Source organism: Triturus cristatus, chromosome 8 (assembly GCF_964204655.1).
Source record: "Triturus cristatus chromosome 8, aTriCri1.1, whole genome shotgun sequence".
Classification (NCBI taxonomy): domain Eukaryota; kingdom Metazoa; phylum Chordata; class Amphibia; order Caudata; family Salamandridae; genus Triturus; species Triturus cristatus.
The window spans coordinates 201,989,516-201,998,268 of NC_140591.1; the positions used below are offsets into that span (position 1 = coordinate 201,989,516).

General features: G+C 45.1%; 1 protein-coding gene across 2 annotated transcripts in view; it reads right to left on the minus strand.

Annotated features, from left to right (window-relative positions):
- The window catches only part of MRPS6 (mitochondrial ribosomal protein S6), a 144,195-nt gene that overhangs the window by 107,690 nt on the left and 27,752 nt on the right, over positions 1 to 8,753 (minus strand). The gene's annotated exons all lie outside the window — the stretch shown is intronic.

Here is an 8,753-nt window from a genome sequence, read left to right on the forward strand (position 1 = left end):
CCTCTAGGACTTCCTCCTCGTTAAAAAGGATTCTTGAGGCTAATGTATGATCTGCATAATTTATTGGGTTGTCATCCTGTATCTCCGAATATAAACCGCTAAAGTGGGCCACCCATTTATCGGGCGGAATAAAACATTCTTTAATAGTGTTCTCCTGCTCATTAAAAAGAGGGCTATTTATCACTTTCCAAAACTTGCTGCTGTTTTTCTGAGTACTTGCGTCTGATAACTCGTCCCATGCCTTGTTTTTTAGCTCACTTTTCCTGGCCTTAATCGCTTTTTTTATAGTTTCTTCTGACCTCAGTTAACTTACTTGGGGTGTTACCGCGTTCTTTAAGAACCGATAAGAGGGCAGAGTGAGCACTAACACAGGCCTGGTCAAACCAGTTTTTAAATTTCTTAGGCTTGGGTTTCCCATGAGTGGTGAGATTCCCCGTAACATGTTTAGTAATCCTATCAAAAGCGCCCAGGATAGCCAACGCTTGAGCCGATGGCGAGAGACACAGGCTAAAGTCCTCTTTATTGCCTTCATATAACTTAACAAGGAAATCGGCCGGGTTGATAACTTCCCATCTCAGTCGTCTTCCCTGACTGGAAGACTCAAGATTAGTGTTGGAAATCAAAGGCAAGAGAATGTCTTCCCTTAGTGCCTTGATTTTAATCTCCAGCGTTAGTGGGTTGTGATCACTTAAAACATTATGCGTAACTCGAAGGGTACCCAATAGGTTCACCATGATACGTGGTACAAAAATATAATCAATTGTACTACAATGACATTGAGCCGAAAACGTGGGAACCGGGACCAACAGTTCTTGAACTGGCATGTGGAGGTAAAAAGACGATACCATGTTCTCTAAGAAATTCCCACCCTTGGAATGTTCAAAATGGATAGCCTCTTGTGAGCATGGATTATGATAGTTATTTACAAAACAGTTAAGATTACATACATGAATGTTAAAATCGCCAAAAAGTAAAAGAAAATAAGGTTTGACATTAATTGCATCATACTCCTCTAGAACACTGAACAGTGCTTTGAGATGCTCTAGCTCATCCGACCTTGTGAATGAGATATAAAAGTTAACCACCAATTATGATGGTAAGTTAACACATTCCAATTTCACCGCTAAAATATGAGGAGAATTGGTTACTATCAGCTCAGTGCTATATAACAATTTTAAGCTAAATAATAACAGAAGACCCCCTCGTGGTCTCCCCATGACAGAGGGCATGGCGTATTTGATGAAAGAATGGTACCCATCCAGGTGATAAGGATCGGTGGCCTCCCATGTTTCTTGTAAAGCGATTACGTGATGAGTAGAGAGGAAAGCCCTCCAGTTTTGATCACCACGTTTAGAGCGAAGACCAGCAATGTTCCAAGATAAAACAGAAAATGAATCAGTTGCTGGAAATTTCACTACACCCGCTTGTTTGCTAACTAAACAATTAGCCGATTCACATGAAGGGGGTAATGACACAGCCTCAACTCCGTGAGAAGGCAATTCGATGCCCAAGTTTTCAAAACTAAGAGTGGGAATTGTGCCACTCTTTACTGCGGAGACTGCCTCGGGACCACTCTGTGTAACATCAATGGCAACCTCTATCTGTGAGGGTAAGTTAATAACTGTCGGGGCGGTGAAAATACCATTGTGGTCCACTACGGATAAGCTAACAGATAAAGGCCCATAAGGGGTAAAAGGAAGTGTACTTAAAATCTCGTTGTGTGAGTAGACTTCATTAACCCTAAGTCAATCATTTGTATCTAAGGTACTAAGGGCTTCAAATCTGTTTTTTAAGACCAATGGGTTACTTACAGGAACATGCAAAAGAGGGCGCTCTCTCTGTGTAACCTGACCTAAAAAAGGTGGAGGGTAAAAAAAGCCCAATGGAAGAACGTTGATGTGATTATATTGAATTCTCAGAGACCCTGCTTGTCTTAAAATGTGATCGACTATGTCAGGGGAACTAAAATTCACAACAACGCAATCAGCCCTCAGAGTCTTGTTCGTTTGCCCCACCCACGGAACCCTTCTCACCATTTTAAAGCTATCAAAGAGATGACTCCCCAGCACTGTCTTCCCCGTCAAAAAGTGAAGAGTTTTATTTTTCAGGGAGGACCAGTGCTCTTCCTTGCCGTCACAAGTCTTCGGGACGTTAGCCAAGATGATCGTATATGGGCAAGCCTCTGGTGGCAAGTTTAATGGGCGTTCCTTGTGTGTCAACTGTCCCTGTGCTGGGCGAGTATCAGTAGTGTCCCTCAGCCCTGGTCTGACACCGCTAGTGCTCCGTGCAGATGGTGGAGGGATTGTAGGGCCTGCCACAGAACTTGCCATACAATTGACCATATCCGACACTCTAACGGTAACTTCACCCAGGGAAGACAAGTCAGGGGGGATGGGCCGTGACTCCTGGGCACGTTGACCAGCAATATGACGTTCAATTAGAGTGAGCCTATTATCAATCTCGCTAAGTCTATCTAAGACTGGCAAAATGAACTTACTCAAACTCTCATCCAGTCGTTTGATCAAGTCAACTGACATGTCTTTCATGGTGGCAGTGCTCCCTTGGGCAGTCGGCTCAATAAACACGCTACCTAAATGAGTGGTAGCCTCCACTGTCGAACTGCCTGTCGAATCAATCAACCCCTCGCCCGGATCTTTATTTTTAGGTTGCTTAGCATTTTGGCAGTTACCAGTAGGGGGACGATTAGCTTTTCTCTTGCCCTTGGATATTTTAACGTGGCCAGCAGAGGGGGGCTTTGATTGCCTCGGACGCAAGGTAGGAGGGGACACTGACGGACTAGAAGCATTCAACAGAAGTTGATCGCTAGAATGGCTAAGCTCTAAAACAGACCCGGCAGAAATAGAGTGAGGTGCCTGGGAGGGCACAGATATCAGGAGCTGGGTAAGAGGCTCTAAAGACAGCCTTTTCTCAACGATCTCAATTTCTTTAGAGACCGCATGTTCGGCTCTTTTTAAAAAGGCATCTAAGGTCCCTGAGCCCGCTACAGTTGATCCCTTACTGCGGTTATTTGCCATAACTAATACTAAGTCAAAACTCTTGGGGCAGTTATGACCGCAGTTAACACAACATATCAAACGATTGTTAACCAAACCTTACAACAGGCTTTGTACAGCGACAACAACAGGTAGTCCTCGAGTACAATAGGAGCTGGTTAAGGGGGTGGCCCAGCCCAGCCCCGGACGGCCACAGACGGCCACAGACGGCCACAGACGGCCACAGACGGCCACAGACGGTCCCGCCCTTGTCCCGGGCTTCTCCCGGCGCCGCCCTCGCGCGTCCCGCGAGGCGGGAGTCAGAGCCGGTTTTTGTGCGCCTCCTGGCGCGAAAAGACGGCGTCGCGGCGACTTCCTGCCGCTAGGGTCTCTGGGAATTGGAGTCCTGGGACCGCGCCGTGGCCGCTGAAGGTGTAAGAGCGGCGGCGGGAGTCCGGTCAACCAGGGGGCCGAGCACTTGTCAGGGAGAAGGTCAGCGTATCACCACCACGGCCCAGGGAAGGTAGGTAGACTGCCCGCTCAGCCGGAGTCAGAGCCGGTTTTTGTGCGCCTCCTGGCGCGAAAAGACGGCGTCGGCGGCGACTTCCTGCCGCTAGGGTCTCTGGGAGTTGGAGTCCTGGGACCGCGCCGCGGCCGCTGAAGGTGTAAGAGCGGCGGCGGGAGTCCAGTCAACCAGGGGGCCGAGCACTTGTCAGGGAGAAGGTCAGCGTATCACCACCACGGCCCAGGGAAGGTAGGTAGACTGCCCGCTCAGCCGGAGTCAGAGCCGGTTTTTGTGCGCCTCCTGGCGCGAAAAGACGGCGTCGGCGGCGACTTCCTGCCGCTAGGGTCTCTGGGAGTTGGAGTCCTGGGACCGCGCCGCGGCCGCTGAAGGTGTAAGAGCGGCGGCGGGAGTCCGGTCAACCAGGGGGCCGAGCACTTGTCAGGGAGAAGGTCAGCGTATCACCACCACGGCCCAGGGAAGGTAGGTAGACTGCCCGCTCAGCCGGAGTCAGAGACGGTTTTTGTGCGCCTCCTGGCGCGAAAAGACGGCGTCGGCGGCGACTTCCTGCCGCTAGGGTCTCTGGGAGTTGGAGTCCTGGGACCGCGCCGCGGCAGGTGTAAGAGCGGCGGCGGGAGTCCGGTCAACCAGGGGGCCGAGCACTTGTCAGGGAGAAGGTCAGCGTATCACCACCACGGCCCAGGGAAGGTAGGTAGACTTCCCGCTCAGCCGGAGTCAGAGCCGGTTTTTGTGCGCCTCCTGGCGCGAAAAGACGGCGTCGGCGGCGACTTCCTGCCGCAAGGGTCTCTGGGAGTTGGAGTCCTGGGACCGCGCCGCGGCCGCTGAAGGTGTAAGAGCGGGGGCGGGAGTCCGGTCAACCAGGGGGCCGAGCACTTGTCAGGGAGAAGGTCAGCGTATCACCACCACGGCCCAGGGAAGGTAGGTAGACTGCCCCAGCACTCATATGTCATATATTTGAAGACCACAGGCATGCCTGTTTATAGGTGTTTCGAAGAGCGCCTCTAAGCCCAGTTGAAAGGTTTATTCCTCATAGCCAGACTTACAACAAAATGGCCTGTAGATGGAGGTGGGGAAGAGAACACAGCAGCGCAGGTACATGCAAGGGGAAAATGGGAGGACAGTTCCCAGCAAAGCGCATAGCTATTTAGATTGCAATCCACTCCAGAATACACACATACAAGGGGCCCACACTGCCTAGCATAACCTCTCATATACAGACTACATAAATCTCAGTCCAGACGAAGTGAAAGGTCCCTGTTAGGACTACTTCAGTTTACCGGAGATTGCTTGGAGGCAGCTTTCTCAGCCTGAGGTACAGGCAAATAGGTCTATACGCCTCAACTATAACTCAGCTGCCTTAAATCACCAGTAGTGTCATAGTCTTGATATGGGGCTGCAGTCACTAAATGCCCAAACAAGGATTACTTTGGTTATCTCCAGCAGAGGTACTGTGGAGCAATATCAAGCCCACATGGAGCACCTGCTAAGGATTCTATGATAGAAAGATCCTGTACAGGATAACATACCAAGTGTGCAAGAATACTGAAGTAAGGAGAAGTGTGGCACAGGGTCTTTCTACCCGAGACGTTTGGTACTACAGCTTCAAAATTCTGTAGGTTGTGTATACCATACTCTAAGAAATTTACCCATTCTCAGTGGTACTGCATATGCTAGGTAGCCTGAATATATCTTATGTAAGTCCTGGTTTTTGTATCAAAAACATAAATAAAAGTCTTATCAAGCACCCACAATGCCACTCACAAAAGATTTTCACTGCAAGAAACAGGCCTTCTGATTAAAAACCTTGCAATGATTAAAAAAATATATATTTGCAGCTCTTCACCTCAAGCCTTCAGAATAAACATGAGCTGCAAGCTTTTTAAGTAAAACGGTTCCCTTTGCTGCCCTTCAAAAAGGCAAAGGACATCAAGAAAACTAGATCTCTCAACTGGTGAAAGGAAATGGAGGTCAACCGCGACAATTTCTGAAAATTCAATAAATGGGCTCAGATAGGAGACAGCAGGCCTTTTCCATCTAGGCATCCAGAATCTGGAATAACAGCCACATATCCATCAGGACCGCCCAATGCAGCTCAAATTTAGGAAACAGCTGAAGACTCCGCTTTTTAAAGAACACTACATCACAATACACTAACCAAATCAGGTACTTACACAAAAGAGGTCTCACAAAATAAGAATTAACACACACAAAAAAATCATGTTCTGAATTCCAGAACGTCTTCAAAAGTCTACCCAAAGGGATTGGATTAAAGTGCTGGACAAAACTATAAAGCATGGACTCAAAAGGGCAATGGATTGGGAAAACTCACAGCACAGGTGGAAGAAGCAGACATATTTAAAATGAATGTAACTTTCATTCTTGTGTGTGAACGTTTGGCCATATCGATAGTACACTCAGTGGCCTTAGCCCATTCTCATATGGTCATAAACATTTTAATTTAAAACACAAATATAGCGCATGAAGACAGATGGTCACCAGGCTTGCCATACCATCCTCCCCGCGCCAACACTCCTTTTCCTTTGTTACTACTCTGAACTCATCTATATGAAAAACTACAAATAAATGTTGGGTGGGTCATAATTAGGGCCTCTAAACAGAAGACAGTGCATGTGCAGGGTGTTTCCATTTTAGAAGCGAGTATGGGGTCAGCCTTCATCAAATCCTTATAATAGCAAGAGAAATATCCAGTTTTCTGACCAGGTAAGGTTAACAAATTAACATATACCAGAGTCTCAGGGTGGCTCCACATCTTAAACATATTTATACTTTTACAAATTCATGTATTAACCACTGTCCAAATTTCACAATTGCCTTTAGTTTAAAAATGTTTAACAATCTTGTAAATTTGTTTACCTCCAAGTATCGGAAAAGCGCCCAGCTATTTAATATCTCATTTTTCTGTGTGTTTTTTCATTCAACACCTAGATAAACAAAATGCTTCAGTATTTTATTTTTTCACATTTAACTTTTAACTGGAGAGCTGGTTCTACTTTTTGAATTAAAGGCTAAAGCATAACACAGCTAAAGCACCAGATTAGACTGGAGTAACACAATATCATTGGTGTAAGATAAAATTGTATAGTCCGAGTCATTAGGAAAAGCCCCCAAAATTCTTCCCTCATCCTGCAATGAGGCAGCAAAGGTGTGTAAATTCAAGTCAAACAGAAGAAGGGAGCCAGAGGGAGAAAGATCTCAGCAAGTTCTCACTTTAGGTAAGACCCATCTGGTAAAATACTATTTGTTTACTACAAGACATACATGGTTGCGATTACACCAATAAAACATGAAGGGACGAATCACTAAAACAAGGCCTTCTGTGTTTTACAGATCTGTCGCTGTACTAATTGACCTTTTCTTTCCATGTGGATGACTTTGATATGCAATCGCTGAATAACAATACACAGTCATGCAATGCATTTATTGCAACATGATTTTAAGATAATCTCAGGTCAGATAGGCAATGTTACGTCCTTAAGTTCAGGGACCTCTTTATGAAATAACCCCATCAATAAATATAACAAAACACTTTTCTGGAGGGCTTGGATAGGCCGAGGTATAGTTACCCTGAATTATTTTCAGACAGACTGTATTTTTATACTGTTTATCATTTTAGTTACTGGTTTTAAAGATGTGTTTGCCCAATTCGGATTTGAACAGATATCAGTTACTATGTACAATTATATCTTGATTATCATCATCAAATGATGATGATGCAAAACTATTGTTTAGAACCCACCTCTTATAACTGGAAGAGGGAGGAATCACTTTGGGCTTCAAAATCTCTGGTATACTGAAACCCATAAACCACACAGGCTTTGAGGTAAACTCCACAACATATGGTTAAGGTCTGGCAAAAGGAGTGAGAGATACCTTGGGCAGATTACAATTGATCCTCTATTTGTGCAACTTTCTGTGGATATTGGCCTTTGATTAACTCAACAGGGCTAATTTTTAGGAAGTGATGCAATCCAGTTCTTGTGCACAAGTGGGACATCATAGAGGTTGAGGGCTTTTGGAGTTGCGATAGGGTTTCTGATCCTATGCCACGATCTATTTTGGGGGCGAGTTTCTGATTTCTGAAATGCGATATTTGTGCTTCTCGGTCGAATACTGGACAGAAAATTTAGGGGATCTGTTTTATTTGGCCATGCTGTAATGGTTGGGAGGTGGTTTAATAGCTTTACAATTACATGAATTTAAATTTGATTTGTAAGCATTGATATTCTTGGTCTTTGTAAAACCAGACAAAATCTGCAAATTGCAACCAAGCTGAACGACCAAACAAGGATAACACTCATGGAAAGGCTTTCATAGACATATGGCAATGCTATATACATCTGAAACAGTACAGGATCATTTAAATTGCTCTTATGATCAAAGTGAACATATCAGTAATGCCTTGCATTTATGTAAATTTGTGTGTTCATACTCGGAGAAAAATGGTATAAGTGATTTTGCTAAATAAAATACATATATTTATATGCTAAGACCCCATTAACTTGGCAATTTATTTTGCTGGTTTTTCAGCAGCGGGGGCTGGTTTTGTTGCGGAGGGGAAAAAAGCAGCAGTGCACACTTGTGCATCCTCCTCTCCCATACCACCCCTCCCCCGCCAAATTGCAAGGGCTGCTTTTGGTTCCAAGTCCAGCCGTGGAAACAACTGCAAACCAGTAAATAGCATGCGAGCCAGCGCACAGAGAGTTCGGCGAGTGAGCTGATAAAGATTATTATCTGAATTACAGATCATGGTAGCTTTTTTTTTTTTTTTACAGGAGCAGAAAATGGTTTTTAATCAAAAAAGAATCAGATATTGTCAGTAGGGTTAGCAAAAAGTGTGGAAGAATGAAAGCAGCTTGGCAAGAGTAGAATGGGATGGGTGATCCAGAGAAAGTGATGGACTTCACAAATAGATACATAATGTTAGCCTAGATAGGTTCAAGAGGTTTGGTGACATCCAGTGATTAACAGCATTAAGACAGGAGGTTGGAATATTAGTTGCTTACTACATTTAGGGGGTAAATACAGCTGTGATGTCCCAGCATACAAGTGGAAACCTACATATTCCTGAACAAAGGGGAGAAATGGGGGCGGAGTGGTGAAATTGTGAAAATTAGGAGAAAAATGAAACCCATTTGGCCGATACCATAAGATAAATCAGTCTCCAGTAAAGAGAAACCAAGCTTAGTTAAATATAGTTCAATGGTTCAAACAATTAG